The sequence below is a fragment of the Atta colombica genome, unplaced genomic scaffold (genome assembly GCF_001594045.1).
Source record: "Atta colombica isolate Treedump-2 unplaced genomic scaffold, Acol1.0 scaffold236, whole genome shotgun sequence".
Taxonomy (NCBI): Eukaryota; Metazoa; Arthropoda; class Insecta; order Hymenoptera; family Formicidae; genus Atta; species Atta colombica.
In genome coordinates this window covers 1,342,221-1,359,655 of record NW_017259334.1, presented here as the reverse complement: position 1 = coordinate 1,359,655, position 17,435 = coordinate 1,342,221, and positions in this window count along the sequence as shown.

The window sequence follows — 17,435 nt, the reverse complement described above, 5'->3', positions numbered from 1 at the left end:
TTTGAAAAAATATTTGTTTTGAACGTCTAACCGATACAATCCTGTAACGTTGAAATAACATCGTCGTCCATTCTCGCGCCATGTAAATGTCAGAACGTACTGTCGTACATTCGGTCGATACCGTAATAGGTCGACGCGAAATACGCAAACTGTATATCAAAATTAAAGAAAATGATACGATAACTAGCGTTGCACTAGTCAAATAATTATTATAACGGGTCGTACTGCAACGCGCAGTAACGTGATAGAATTTACGCGCAACGAAGGGTTTCCATGATAAAGTTGGAAATTACTGTTGTATCAGTACACGTTGTTAATAAAATTATGCGATTATGATATGCGATAATGATATAGTCGCATAATTTTATTAATAGAATAGATACATACATTATGAGTTGTTATTCTTGTATATAAAAAGAAGAGTTTTCTTTAGAAAATATCATTCTCATAAAAGATATTATCTTCTCGAAAAATTAAAAAACGACACAAATGTTGACTAAGTAAATTTACTTATGATAATTGATAATCTTTATCTAATATCTTTATCTAATTCAATTATAGTAATAACTCACATTTTTCTAGTTATGCTTTTAGTTAGAAATAAAGGATATATCATTTAATATTTACTTATATGTAAAATAATTTGTTACTTAAAATTTTATTTTAGACAATTTACAAAATTCTTATAGATGATAATTTCTTGTCAAACGATTCTACTATACGAAAATTAAATAACTTAATAAAAAAATATAATAAACGCAAAATTCTGCGTTTTATGCCCAAAAATTGTTATTGTATAAGAGAGAGAGTATCTAATTTAATATAATATATAATACATACTATCAATAATCTTATTCGATTTACTTACTTCTTGGGTAATAATTTTCTTCCAGGTAAAAAATATGATAAATGCAAAATTACACTTTTTGTACCTAAAGGTCTAAATATAGCTGCGGTCATACACAGACTCGCAATATCTACCACGCGTCATATGCACGCGGTGCATCGCGTGCGAAGCTGCTGCGACGCAGAATTCACGTTACACGAGGTTACCGCCGCTCCTTTTAATCTCTTTCCATTATCAGCGATTAGATAGAGTAAACGCGCATCTCGCGCTGCCAGTTCTATGAGCAGGATACGCCGGCCGTTACGCGAAGCATTTAAAACACCGGGACGGCGATAAAATTGCAAACGTAGCCACGCTGTGCGCTAGATTCGCATCCGCGTCAAAATATGTGTGTGTGTGTGTGTGTGTGTGTGTGTGTGTGTGTGTGTGTGTGTGTGTGTGTGTGTGTGTGTGTGCGTGCGGACCGTGTATCAGAAGAGGGCGAGGAGTTTATGATATTGGTCGCGGTCGCATTACCGGGCGGTAATTATATAATTATTTCGTGCCGCTTTAGTCACACGTGCGTTGAAAATTGCGAGCAAGCATATTGCACCAAATTTATTACATTAATTTTGCCACTGCTTTAATTTTACCCGCTACCATTTTCTCATTCGTGAAAAACTTCCACAAAGCTCGATTTGACCAGTCATGTTGCTGTTAAGTGCGTATTTGGCATGGTAAAATCTTTCTCCACTGATAGAGACAATGCTTTCATAGAACAAGCAAATAAAGAATATATGTACTATTGTTCTGCCATATTAACAACTCTCATTTGGGCAAACAGCGCGCGAACCCTCTTTCACTCAATTTCTTTTCGTTATCACCGATCGCTTAAGCGCATGACGTGTTTCCAGCTCCCGCTGCCGGAAGCACCATCCATTAAGAGCACTGTGTTTAATCAGAACTCTAAAGTTTCTCGCCGACTCTCGTCGGCACGGCATAATTGGTCGCTCGCCGAGCGAGTATTTGCGTGGCGCTTTTGACTAAACTCGCGGAAATAAAAAAAAAAGAAAGAGAGGCGAGTGCACGAAGAAGAATGAAGGATAGACGGAGGAAGAAAACGACAGGAAGCGAGAGGGAGATACCGAGTACGACTGTATCGCCGCCCTCCCTGAAAAAGAATAGAAGGTAGGAGAGGCTCAAGGGGGTTACGTCCAGAGTAAACATGTCAAGCACAGTGCCACCCATTAATTAGAACCCTCCCACTTCCCCGCTCCTCCCGTTTACGTTCCTCCAACTCTTCGCGAGAGGAAACACGATGAACAGCGGGGAATACATACGCCTCTCTTCCTTCAACCCCTCTCATCCCTATCAACCTTTCGCGGATGTATCGTGCCAAAATCTATCGAGCCAAGAGCCGCCTCCGTGACGAATCAGGGTGGGTAACATGATGCCAACTCTTCTCTCGCTTGCTGATCGCACGACAAAGAGTTTAATTAATAGCGCCGCTTTCCAGCCCTCGTTCTAGAGTAGACAGAACCGTATAGGACTTATACACCGAGACATTTGTATTTATTCTCGAACGTTTCCCGCGAAGTGATTTGATTTATGGCATGCGCATGTCATTCGTGGAGGGTTTATAAATTTTCAGAGTCAGCCTGTTATGAAAACGCATCATGTATCTCCGAAATGGAATCGGCGCAATTCAAAATGCTCAACAAATTTATTGTATATGAATGTGTGGAGAGAGAGAGAGAGAGAGAGAGAGAGAGAGAGAGAGAGATAAACATATTCTTATAAAAAGTTATCTTATAAAATTAATGTTTTTTTAGCAACACGAGTAATCAGATTTGCAAGTGTTCAAAAAAAATTTAATTTTATAAGCCAACATTTGTATAAAAATATTTTTATTCCTTTACAAATTCATACAATTACAATAGATTTTTTATCATTACATTTTAGTATTTACATTTAGTGTATTCGTGTTTCGAATATGTATAAATTTTAATTATTCGACATAATGTACTTCACAATTTCCTTTATATATAATAGAAATGACTAACTTACAAATCACAAAATCGAAATCATATAAAGATCTCGTTTATCAACAAGACTCATTCAAGGAACCATCCATTCTAGAGTACCTTCGGTATTCTGAGATCGAGTACTTTAGTAAAGCGGCTTCCCACGCCTCACCTGTCTGCCTAACAGATCCATATCTCTCAACTGCGATTGAAGCGTACTCGAAACCGCATACGAAACGAATCGATACCGAACATCCTCGAAATACGACCGAATATTCGCTGAGACAACGAGCGGGAGAAATGTATAAAAGAGTGGAGCATGTGAATACGGTACAAAAGGTCGGACAATCAAAGGACTCGTGCTCGTAGAAAGCGACACAAAAAGCGAAAGGTCGATAAGTCGTGACGGATTGGGCGCTTTCGACGAGAACGGGAGAGAGAGAGAGAGAGAGACAGAGAGAGAGAGAGAGAGAAGAGGAGAAGGGGGTCGCCAGCCAGGACGACAATATTAGTCGTTCATTATTTCTTGAGCACGTAATTACGCTACCACGAAAGGCCTCTCGTGAAGGCACGCGACCAATGCGACATATGGCGGGCGATGTGTGCATGCGCGAGGATCTCTCATTTCGGCAGTCTCGAATCTGACTCGTGTGACAAGTCGAAAATTGACATGCAATTAAAGATCGGCGGCATTCTTCATTATATACGCACTTTTAGTATAATGGGAGAAAAAATTTCAGACTTCTGTAAGGCTGCAATCATTATGAATGTCCGATACAATAAATACTATTATTTAACAGCAAGCACATAATGCATACATATATGACTTCCTTATATGTGCATGTATACTTCTCAATTTCACGATTTGGACAATTATACATAAAATTGTCAGTAATTATTTAATCGACCAGACACAATGAGCGTTTATTTGATCGATGAAAAGCATTGGGTTAATGTAATAATTACAAAATCCAATGTATCCGCAGGATTGCACCTGAATTTCATGCGGCGACAATCAAATATAAACGCTCCCCTGATAGACGTGTTTCCATTTGTAATGCAATTAGCGGCGCCAGTACAATTCGCTTAAGTTTCCAGTACGATCATCACGCGGGTAAAGTGAATTAAGACAGACAGAACCAAGAGGAGCTTCCGTACAACGTGAAACTGTGCGCGCGTTAGCGGACGTGTCAAATTAGGTGGCAATGAAGAAGTTGGCCGTAGGAACGGCGGGCATCGCGTAATTTAAGAATAATACGCCTCTGCTCATCGCAGGTTAATGCCCGGGATGCGAAACAGGCGGAACGATAAAATCCTTTGTGCCGTGACGAGAAACACCAGCGCTGGTTGACGTTGAATCGTGGATAAGATTAGGACGCGAGACACGGAAAATGAGACGAAGAGAGGAGAGCGAGGGGAATCGAAGAAGACTCCACGGGTTTTGTTTTGAGTTTAACGGCCCCCGACGCGGAATAAACTCCTTGGAAGGAAACCCTTTGGACCCCTGAAGCGTCACGACGCAGAATGAGCCGTCATTGGTGTCTTCATTACTTTAATGGAGTGCGAGCGCTATACGCCGGAAGGCGTATAAGGCTGAGAGGGTGGACGAAGAAGGCGGCATCACCTCGAAGGATGTTATGAAATCGGCAGGATAATAATCTCGTCGGATGGAACCGGGGTGATTCGACGAAAATACTAATAATGGAAGAGCGGTACTCAACAGTGCCTTTTCTTCCAGGAAAATTCTTACGACTCGAGTGTTTTTCGCAAGAACTTAATAACGACGTAAAGTGATATTACTTCGATGGGAACGGAAAATAAGAATGGATCATTGCGAAACAATGAAACAAAATTATATTTTTAAATTAAATTATATTTTTATTTTACTTGTTAGAGTATCTTATGTGAAACATATACCTAACGTGAGACAATTTTATATTATACACGGAGAAAATTTTATACTTAAAATTATTATAATATTAGTAGAAGCTGAGAACTATCATGACAAGTTTAAATGCTATAGCTATTTTTTTAAAAACAATAATGCAATATAATTTTTACTTTTCCTTAGTAAAAATTTTTTATTACAAAATCAAAACTTGTTGAATAAAAATTGGTATTGTAAAGATAAGTAAAAAAATATATAGCAAATTTTGTTTGCGTACTAAAAATTAACTAAAAATTAACTGTTTTCATGTTTAGTCATTAGAATATGGCACTGACTTAAGCGCTGACTTTTAACAAAAATTACTTCATTTATGTGATAAAAATTAGTATTACCATAGTAAAAATTATGTCGAAATCATCATTTTTATGTTGTGATCATGGAAAATACAATACAAAAGACATAGTAAAGTGTAATTTGAAATTGTATTAAAACTTAATATAAAATTTTCTCCGTGTAGCGTGAAATGCTTAGTTCTTTAAAAGAAATCTCATACATATATTCAATACACGTAAACATATTTACTTCAATATTTCCGCGCAAACCCTGCCTACAACTTTACTACGATCGATGATTCTCGCGCAATCTCTTCCTTTACAGTTATTAAATCACATGAAATTCTTTGACGCGCACATATACTGTACGTATCTCAAGAGGATCGAAGGAGTCGAAGAAATTCAATTCGGAGCAAGGAAGAAAAGGAAAATCCCGACTCGACGCGCGGCATGGAAACGGAAATACATGAGCTTCCGGTCGACGGCCCGCGCTCTTCGGAATACCAATACGAATATCTGTCGGTGACATATTGCTAGCATCGCCGTTGCGCTGGAAAACGGAGCGAAGCATGGCTTCTCGTGCTCTCTTCCCTCTTCAACATTCGTGCCATCTCCTCCGTTCCTCGACACGGAGGCCCGATTCTCATTCCGTTCTCTCTATCTATCGCCACCCCTTCGCGAACTGCCATTTCACTGACAGCCTCTTCTGCGAAAATCGTCTCCATTCGGATTCAAATGAGGCCTCGTTCACACCATGCTACGCGTCATATACCCCTTAGGCACTCGCGGCAGTTGGACGCGTCAGACGAAAGAGGATGGTACTGAACGATTCATCCATTGACACTCAGCACTTTATCGTTATCTCTATCGGTTTTTCATAATTTCTTCTAATTTCACGTTTTTGAAATCGTGAAATGATCAAACGAGTAGTATTATTAGAACGCTTCGTATCGAATTAAGCGCGAGAATAGAATGTACGCAATGGATGCTTGGTAAATGTAATATAATATTTCTTGATTCAAAAAATTAATCTAAATTGAAATTAACTTTTTCAGACACGTTATAAAATCCACGAATTAGAATCGATTCTGTGTACTTATTCTCTGTACATATTATGTAAACTTTATTTATCTCGGAATAAAGAGTACGGAATATCGCGGGGAAAGCATCATAATTCCTAGATTAATTAAAAGCACCGTAAAATGTTTATAACACTCGCGCGTTACTCAGCAGCAATTATTACTCTTTTTATTTTACCACCACCTTCCCGGACAGTCGCGCGCTTGTCCATCGTCTCTAATGAATACCTAACGCACTCGAAACTCCTCTCGCGAGCCCATAAACCCAGCAGCCCGTGCAGCGAGAGGACAGGCCGGATGATAAAAGGCCGGACAGCAGCCTTTTTTAATTTACATCGGCGCGAATCTCTCCACGGAGATGTTTCGTTGTCGGTCATAGCCGGATAGGAAGGAAGACAGACAAAGATGGGCTGTTCGGGAGTTGCGCCTCTTGAATTATTTAGTTAATTTCCGGAAAACTGAAACTCACGTCGTCGGCAAAGCCAGCCAGCCAGCCAGCCAGCCAGCCAACCAACCCCGACATCCCTGAAACGACGCGATTCTCCGACGTTTCAAAGCGAAGAGGGAACTCACAGAGTGTATAAACTACAGGCGCGATCTTAAAGGTCGCCAAGAGTGAGAAATGGAATTGAATTGAGAAAGTGAAGCAAAACAGAATTTATCAAGTGTTCTGAAACTCGTGTTTTTTCAAAACACTTGAATATTATAATCAAACAACGACAAGTAGTTATAAATATAAGCATGAGTTTTTGAGAAATGCTAAGATAAAAAATTACATACAATTTGAATGTTAATCAAAATCAATACAATGAATATATTATATGTACATGTTGTTGATTAAAAAAAGGAAAAGGCACCAAGAGGATCTACTGAAGAATTATCAGACCATTACGGTAAAGTAGATTACGAACAGTTTACGACAACATCGTTAGCCATTCGAAACGAGACAGGAGAGTGGTATAAAGCAAGGTGCTTAGAAACGAGGAGGAACACGATAGGACACAAAATCGTATCGTAGGAGAAACAGATAATGGTACATGAGAGATACAACGATAGAGAAAGAGAAGCTCTGCGAGAGGAATCACGGAAGATGAAACAGCGAACGAGGATGGGTGAATGGAGGAAAGAGAGGAAGACAGCCGCAGCCAGTTAGTACGGTAACGGATCAGACCTAAGTACGTACTTAGTAGACCCCAAGCGCAGCCGGAGGCGTCTTAATCACGTAATTGCTCGCGAAATCCCGTGGCAGTGTAAGCGAGTTCCTTTCCCTCCCCGTCGCGTCTCGTGCCTAGCAAAGCACCCCCGTTCCTCATTCCCCACCTGATACCCGCATCGACGGCGGTCGAAGTACAAAGTGGGCGCAAACGGCTCGAGGCTCGATATCTTCTTACTTATTCATCCGTCGTTTCGCCTGGGCAATCGAAAATTACTCGGGCGCCGGATCTCGGCGCAAGGGATGGGCCGCCCAAGGCGGCCCAAGGGGTTGCTTCTCTCCGAAGCGCAGCTCTCTTTAGAGAAACGCGAATCTAATTAAAATCAACGCATAATATTTTTAACAAGGACATCTAATGATTATTCAAGATGCGAAAAGAGAAATAGCGTGTGATTAATTCGCAACTGATATGCTGGAGATCTAGTTTAAGTGTTTTAAAATCGATCTTCTCTCTCAAGCGCTACGATGATGTAGAAATTAAATTTTAATGTGTCAACTTTCTCAGATTCTGTACTCTGAGCCTCATTTCTTAACGAATACTTGTTATATAGTTACCTGTAAAGTACAACACGCGTAATGGGACGAAGTGGTGTCTCCTTACTTATTCATCCACCCTTTCGTCTCTACGAACGAAAATTATTCGGTTTTGCGGCACCCACCGCGTAACGAAACACGGAGGGTGCAGAAAGCGGCTCCGTGTTCTAAAGAGCGCCTTTTGGAAGCGTGAATCTAATTTCGAAAGTGCTTAGAAAAGGACTGATGATAGCGCGGGAAGCGTAATTTCATCGAGATGGTGAATTAAGAAGCCAGACAGTAAACGACCGCTAGTGAGTCGACAATGAGGATTAATTGTTACAAGATATAAACTATCCGTAACTCAAGTGGATCTGCCAACTGAGAATAAATGCCATCACCGAGCATAGAACATTAACTTCTCGGATGAATTTCGATGCAACGATTAAACCGAACAAAACAGGAATATCAAATAATATTAATGATACATAATGATTTTCTTGTCGTAAAATAGAATCACTGTTTCTCGCGTGATAAATTAAGAGATTTTGGTACGCGACGTAAATGTACGCGTGTCGAATAATACCGCGTCAGAGGTCATTTCTTCTCTGAGCTATATCGCAGGCCGAGCGATATTTGCACGTAAATCACAGGGCGTCGGGAACATTGTCTCTCCGCTACCCTTCGCATGGCGATCACGAAGAAGTGGCCCCATGCTCAATATTCAATAATTCGCTTAACCGTCGAGCATGATGCCGATGGCCCCATCGACGTTCACTGACCCTCACGGTGGACTCGCATAAAATATAACCGAATCAAATCGGAAGTCATGAGGAAGCATTACGTTCCGGTGGGCAGCACGAAATCGAGGTTAAGCTCTTCCGGTTTTCGAAGACGTTCTCCGATATCTCACATTAATGACGTCATAAACGCTAATGCCTGTCGGTGGTAGCCGATTATTCGTTAGCGTATTCGACAAAAGAGCGGTAATTGTTGCGGTAGTTTTACGACCAACGCAATGACACGAGTGACGTTTAATGCTAGCCGGATGAATGCGCAATTCACTGATTTGTTTCGGCAGAGGATATCGTTTCGTTTCGCTGATTAATTCTCTCAATATTAATTAGATGACCCTATAATTCGCATCGGAATTCAAGCAATTGTATTTTGAATTTATAATAATTTAAATAATTTAAATATATATACAAAATTCTATCTAATTTTATGTAAATAATGTATAATACAAATTATCATTTAAAGAATTATTTCGTATCGAAATATGAAATATATATAATAAAATTAAACTAATCTAAATTAATTTTAGTATGTGTGTGAAAAATATTCACGTATGTGCATGTAATAAAAGTTTCAAGTAAACAACAGTTGTAGTACAAACATACGCTACAAGTTGGCGACACCAATCGAACGTGTATCGTCTGTTTTTATATACATTTTTATATACATTTATATATATGTTAGCTCGCTGTCTCGAGATATTAAAAAATAGATATTAAAAACTATTAAAATATGATTCAATTACACAGATTCCTCTTTACTTAGATTTCATAACAGCAGTATTATTGCTCCCTTTTATATACAATTTATGTATCTTATATATTAAAAAATATTTTTAAAAAATTTATAACTATCAATTATTAATACTTATAATCCTTTTTTCTTTCACAATATTTTTTTCTTTCCTTTTTTCTTAATGCAACTATTATTGTAGTTATCTAAAAACTGACTTCTAAATTTAAATATCATAAATTAATTAGTCTTTGACACAATAGGGCAATTCACTTTTATGTTGTTCCATTTCTACCGTTCTACTCAGCAATTGCGAATATACCGTAGTACAAATGGTCGCAATCGAAACCGCTAAGAAAGATATTTTACGTTCAACTCGCAATAAGCTGCGAGCCGAGCGAGGAACGCAGTAAGAGAACGGTGTGTGAGTCGCGACTTTGTCGTTCGGGTGGTGCCGTTTCCTCCAGGAAAATAATATCCCGGTGGTGAACGCGTGGATATTCGCTGGCTTGAAAATGGCGCGGCCTTACGTCCCAATGGCTTTAACGTTATTTCCGACCGAGATTTGCCTGAAATTTGCTTCCGTGTCGGGACCAGAAGCCCATAAATATGTAATACCTACCATATCGTGCGGCTCGGTTGCCCCGCTTCCTATTTTCTCTTCGTCGAACCCCCCCCCCTCCCTCCCCCATCGAACCCCCGCCGTTGTCGTCGTCGTTTTTGGTGACTCTTGCAACCCCTTACGTGTTTTTGCGGGGCTGTAGCTCGCGGCGATGTACAAGGGGAAACGCGGTAAATCATTTGTCCCGAAAGAAAACACAATGCAATATCCCAGTCGTCCTGCTCGAGACGCCATCGCTCGCGTCTTCCCTCTTTCTTTCTCCTCTATTTGCTGCCGATATCTCTTCTTTCCTCCTTTCTCTCTTACTTTCTATCTCTCACTCTATTTTTCGAGGGAATTGCGAAAGCCATAAGTCAACCCTTATATTGCCGAAAATACTTTAAAGTGCCTTGCAGACTCGTGTAGACGCACCTCGAGAAAGCGCATTTTGCCTCTTATGAGAGCCTAGACATGTTTTATCGCTGCTGTTAAACGGACAGCAGAAGAATGACACACACGGGCCGAACGGAGGTGGATGTGCTTTCAGGTGACGATTTTCGAGAAGCGCGACGCGACCGGGGGTCGTTAAAATCGCACGGGGCCCGCCGCGAAAAGGATAACGCTCCCTTCGGTTATTTATAACGGACATTTTTTACCCCAAACACTTTACGAGCACACGCGATTATTGGCCGAAGTTGACAATGATCGTGCGAACTTTAGCACGCTGATACCGAGATTACAAAATAAATGAAGAAATAAAACATGTCATGTTACTGCTAATAATATCATGTAGATTTGTAAATCGTTATAACTTTTTAAAGTATATGCTTGAATTCATGCTGTGTACAAAAATATAGCGAATTCACTTGCATTTAACAAGATCATATGTATACTAAAAGCAGCCAGACATGAAATTGGTAAAATTAAAAATGTAAAAGCATATAAATATCTTAAACAATTTAAATACTCAATAATAATATTGTTATATTATTTAAAAAAATATATATATATGTATTATTTCACTTTGAAAGTTGATTACATTATGTCATTACATTTATATACTTTACATAAAGCAGCCTTTAATACGCACTAATCCAGAGTAGTGCGAATGATGACCGAATTCATCAATAGAGGAATATCGAATAACTTCTTAATCTCTTGGGGAAGAAAGAGAAAAACATTTTCTGCACTTTATATAAATCTCTTGTACTAAATTTATGCAACTTATAGGTCAATGCTACTTTCTCAATTCGAGTGCCGAGCGATAACGCAGACGCTATACCATTTATATACCATCGAGTCGTGCATCGAACAAGGGTGGCGCGCATTAGAATCCTGGTAAGTTTGGCGAAGCGGCAGGAAACTCGGCATATTTTTCTCCCAGTTATCGAGAAAAGAAGGAAAGAGAACGGTAAACCGCGATTCCGAAAGCATTTCTCGACGTAACCTAAAATAATGCCCGACAGAATCGAACAAAAGCATGAATTATGGACCCGAACCCATCGCCATAGATCTCACCCACCCGGTAACTTATGATACACTTCCTTTCGGCATATGTGAAGGAAAACAGTGTAGTACAAGCACGACCAACGATCCTTTTGTAATTTAACGGACGCGCTCTCCTCTCAGTCGCGACCTCTTAAGCTTTTTGCTCTGAAAGAACTGTCGAGAAGTCCTCCTCGCAACATTGCGACTTAACAGGACTTACATTGAGGGGAAAAAACTAAAAGCCGATGACAAAGTGGCGCAAAACATTCACCAGTTTATCCCGTATTATCCCATGTCATATAAAATCAGTACAAAATACTTTTCATCAATTCAAGAAAATACGCGCAATAGAATAATCGTTCATACAATAGAATCACTCGAATCTTCGCGAGATAATAAAATTTCGTTGTATCAATGAGATCTTTACCGCTATTCTGTAACCCTTAACGACAGTATCGTTATGTTATCGTTGCGTAGTTATTTTACTATGTGGCATGTACAATATAAAACTTACACAGCAACAATATAACGACATCGACATTGTCGTTTTAAAAGTTACAAAATAGAGGCTCTTATCGCAGCAAAACGGTGAGTTGAATGTAAAACCAGAACGCAAAACCAGAAGCTTTTATCCTTTTATAAACGACTTAGGGGAATGCTAAGTTAATGTACGATAAATGTTCAACTCGAAGTTACTTCAAAGAAGTCGGCGCGTCGCGAAAGCGATTCCGGCGAACGTTTCATCGCCGGCGGTAATTTCACGATTGATTCGCCATTAGATTCATGACCCTCATGAGGAATTCATTAGTAGCTTGGCCTGGCTGCCGAAACTCCTCGCCGGCCATGAATACTTAGCCGCTCTCTGATGTTTCAGTCTCGATCGATTCGCGTACGAGCCAAGAGTGTCCGAGGCTGTTGACCCCCCCCTTTCAACCTCTTCCTCTTTCTCTTCCTAGCCTCCCATCTCCCTGCCTCCTCATGTTTTCGGCTTGGTTCCAGTTTGCTCTCTGCATAGGCGCAAATTATAATGCTGGAGCTTAGAGACCAACCGTTCTGACAAATTACAGGTTTGTACACTGGACAGCAGTAGATAGATTTCGTCGTTCCATCACCGTCGCTTCCAAGCGGACTTGCGCGCAGGCATGCATATTAATTCGATTTTAATCTGAATCTCTCTCCCTCTTTCTATCTCTCCATGATATGCATGTTTGACATTTTTTTACGTCATCCAACGACAAACTCGTTCAATGAGGTGCAATTTACCTACAATTTACAGAATAGAAGAAACGATTCTTTTTATCTTACTTTAATGTTTTGACTCTACGAATCGTTCAAAAAAAATGTAAACAATTAATCAAGTGTAATCTACATCAACGGGCATTACACTAACATGTTTACACGAAATCTTTGATTTATTGCGCGCTCAATTGCAATTGCTATATGAAGCGATGCTTTTCCGGTCTCCACAAATCAACGTGTATTCAGTGCCATCAGGAGATAGGAGATCGTTACACTCAGTCACATGCGCAATCTCATTCACGTACACATTGCGAGAAGGAAAGTTCCTTTCGCATAAGACGACGCCGTTTCCGTCTGCCGTTTCCAGCGGGAGAAGACAGGGTGACCGGCCACAGAATTAATTGCAACGACCGTGTCTTAATTGATAACGAAGGGCATTAAGATTTCGCGTAATGCCTGCAGGGAGAGGGGGGCGAAGAAAGGGATAGACGGATAGACGAACGAACGAAGGAGCAAGGAGAAATAACAAGAAGAGAAGGAGGATCCTCGACGCCGAGAATCCAGACTAACGGCCGGTTGCGAAAGGAGGAGGTGAAATAATGCCGGGCGCGAGAAGCCGTATTTGCATTAGCTATTCGTTTGACCCTAAAAACTGCCTGAATTGCACCGATGGCTGCTCGTAAAGCCCCGGCAATATCGCGGCAAATCGCGCTTCTCGGGCGTGCTCGAAATCCGAAACTCGGAAGCCGCGCTGCAACAGCTCGGACGAAATTAATGTCGCGACCTGGAGGCATAGCCCTGGTCCCTTTCCCCGAATGACTCGGAAACTCGAAGAAGAAACGTCGGTTATCGCGAACGAGCTTTACAACCGCAGCGCGATGTGTTCATATAGCTCACAAGAGGCGCGATGTTCCTCGCGCTTATTTAATTTCTAACGTCATGGAAAGTCATCCACATGTGTTTTATGTGCACGCAAACGATAATACATGATTACTGGAATATGATAGAAAGAACAAATGTTCTTTACCATGATTAATGTGCAAGAGATTTCGTGAAGAGACGGGAAAAAAACTCCAATATAATCAATGACGACCGCGCTAAAATGTTAAAGACAGACGCAGGGCAGAGTCAATAAGTCATAGAGTGAACAGTGAACACGCTCGTACTATCGTCGCTTGTGAATTAATCAGGAAAAAAGGCGACTCACCGTCACGTGCCGCTACCGGATGATCGCAGACGTCGCAGAACATCGATCCATTCGCCGATCGCGTGTCCACCGTCGTCGACAGTTACAACCATGATGAATATAACTCTCGGCGCACAATGTATCGGACTTTACGAGTGCCCACCTAGAAAAAAAAAGAAAGACGGAGCGATGGAAAATAGCTGCAGAGACACGGGAACGGGTTTGAGGGAAAGAAACGGATGGAAAGCGATGGAGAGCACTCAGATTTTATTACGTTATTTTGTTAATGCAGCCAGCGAGCAGAAAGGTAGAAAGAGGTGGTCCACGCGCCTCGAATGTCCGACCACGAAAAATATTATGTTCCTCGGTCAGAAAACGAGCCATGAAATCTTTTTATACCCTTCGCGTTCTGCGACGCCATCCCCAAACCCGCAGAATTTCACCTATGCGCCTTCCTCACCGAGATATCGCTTCAAACGCGAAGCGGCATGTAATAGAATACCTTGGTATATAAAAATGTCCATCATTTGCCAGTATAATAGGAATCTCGTATAAAGAAAAATTTTATTCTTTTTTTTATTATATCTAAAGCCACCATGGCTTTTAAATAGATTCGGTTTTGGAATATCATAGATATGTGGAGGAAAATATGACAATTTATTTGAACTCCTCATCTGCAATATGGATCTTTTTGGCACAAGTGAAATTTCACTTTCAAATTCCTTTAAAATAAAGGAGGACAGAATCTGATTTCTCTTCTTCTAAAATAATTGAGAAAATTACGCATTTGATAATGCAATAAAGATGTTGGAAAATAACTCTGGATTTTTCCACATTTTTTTGAAATTCTATAAAACAATAAAAAAACTTGAACAAAAAATCCAGATTGAAGGTGCATGAAAGAAAATATAATTGCAGACAAAGGATTTAAAATTTGAAAGAAATCTTGAATTTATATAGTTAAATAGAAATTGTTTTTTGTTTAAATTTAATTAAACTCTTATTATCAGGGAATGTACGTCTGTTACATAACATTACTTTTTAATCTAGTTATTAAAATTAAAATGTAACTTTCTTATCAGATATAACGTTTTAATTCTACACATGAAGTAATTTTGCCCAGGACATTTCTCTTCAGCAATCGCGCTATCAAAATGCATGGTCCCTTTTTTCAAGCGAAAGCGGCAGTAGCGGCGTACCACGTACAAACAGGGTTAATAAAGAAAGCGTGGTACAGCGCCGACAATAAGATACTGATAAGCGGAAAACATGTTACGGTACGGTATAAATAGAAACCACTACCGTCAAAAGAAGTCGTAAGCAGTTGCCGCACGTACGCAATTTTTGCCGCAGCGACAATGCTTTTTCGCAATTCGTGGATTTTTTGCTCGAATGTCGCGTCCACACACGGGATTTAAAAGCTCCCGTAATCTGACGATAACCTCGGAATTTAATGTTGCATTTTCGACATCGCAAGGAAACAGTATCATATAAATTTTGATAATAACCCTAAATACTACGTCTTAACATTTGCATCGGCATGATTGGCACTCGATTCACACTCGACGCTTAAGATCGGTTTAAAGTGCTCATCTTGAAGATCATTGTGCTTCTCTACAAGGACGACGTACGTCTGTCAATAATGTGCCCGGTGGTATTTTAACAGCAGCAATAATTTTCGTCGCGTCATAAATCAACGCGCGGGTACGATGTGCAAAGGGCACACCCTTCGGAAACCTTTTCGCGCGGAGGATATGACGGCGTAGAAATGCCGAGTGTGTTTCGGGATGTGACGCCTCTGTCCCCTACGTTTTCATATCTGTAATCAAATCATTTCCAGTATTTTCAAGATCGCGCAAAACGAAGAATATACAGTTTTACAAATATAAATTGTTATAATAATTAATTTATAATTATATTATTCATTATATATATTCATTATATATATTAATTATATATTATATATTTATTACACATATAATATAAAATAAGTTATGTAATATATAAAAAGTTTAAACATATACTTAAGAAATTTCAAATATGTTTAAATTTATTGTATCATGTAGTTTTTTTAATAATTCTAAAACGCGAATGCACTTATGACCAACACGAGATGTAAACTATAATTTAAGTGTATGAATGAAATCATACGTACTGCAGGGGAAACTGTAGTTTAACATTCCTAAAGGTATACGTGTCATATCGATTCTGTAGCGGGCATGTACGATGGTAGCCTCAGTGAATTCCTTGCATGAGTCACAGGGAGTACCAGTACGTCTCCTACTCCACTTAGAGTCAGATAATAATCACGCGATCGCATAAACCGTAAAGGTACTTCATTGGATATCTTTTAACGGTGATCTATATATTTCCGTTTAGAACGCGTGATATACGTCAAATGAATGTTCGCCGGAAAACACGAATCGGTTGAATCCATAATAAAAATCTGTATGAAAAAACGGAGATACATAAATCATATACATATATCAGATAACTTTAAATAAAACAAACGAGGCATATAATCCATCATAAATCTCATTTCTCGAGTTAATCCGCGTAAAGCTACGTTAATGAGAAATTAAAGGGTCTATATAATCCCAAATAGAATGTAGTAAATTCGATGCGGTGATTGCGAATTTCAAGCAACATCGTACTATTAAATTTACATGAATCGCCAGTCGATGCGATTTGCCGCGCCCGTCGAAATGTGACGGGAAATCCGTCACAAACTCCCATCACCCTCAATGCGCGGCTTGCGTTAGCATCATATACTAACAAATGTCAAATTAGAGAAGCGTTTACATGTCGCGCTAGCTAATGGTTTTCCGACGAGCATACGAAATAAAACGCACATCGTGCGAGATAATTCGACAACCGTAAACGCACGTGGCCACATCGTTAAGAAACACGTCATGTATACCTGCGATGGGAGAGTCGAGCGAAGCGGTTTACATGTCTACTCTTGCATTTACATAGCACGCTGATAGGCCTGAGGCGCAACATCGTGTGCACGGGAAAAGACGATATATCATAATTCCAAGCTGAAGATCGAATCAATCACTTTACCCGCGCGTGCATGCATGTATAAAATAACATATATACGCATACTTTGTCGAATATGTATAGTCTCGAATAAAGAGGAATACCAAAGTAGATGACATAGTAATAATTTATATTAAAAGTACCGAGACTAAATTGTCATATCACATTGCTACATAATAAAATTTTTTATCACATATATTTGTGTGAATTAACTGTGAAATCAAACTATATATTTTCGTGAAAATTTTGGGGAAATAGGATGCACGCGTGGAATGCGTTCCTTTGAAAATAATGTCGGTGAGCCGATAAAGCATAACGAGGCATACTCTAATCGGTTCCCCTACCAATTTTTCAATCCCCATTTTACGTTTCGCGACGTGTTTTCCATCCGAGTGCGCATGAAAAAAATCCACAAAGCGAGCTTGAAATTGCCTTGCCGGAATCTCGATAGTGTGAGTCATATATGCGCGTAAAACA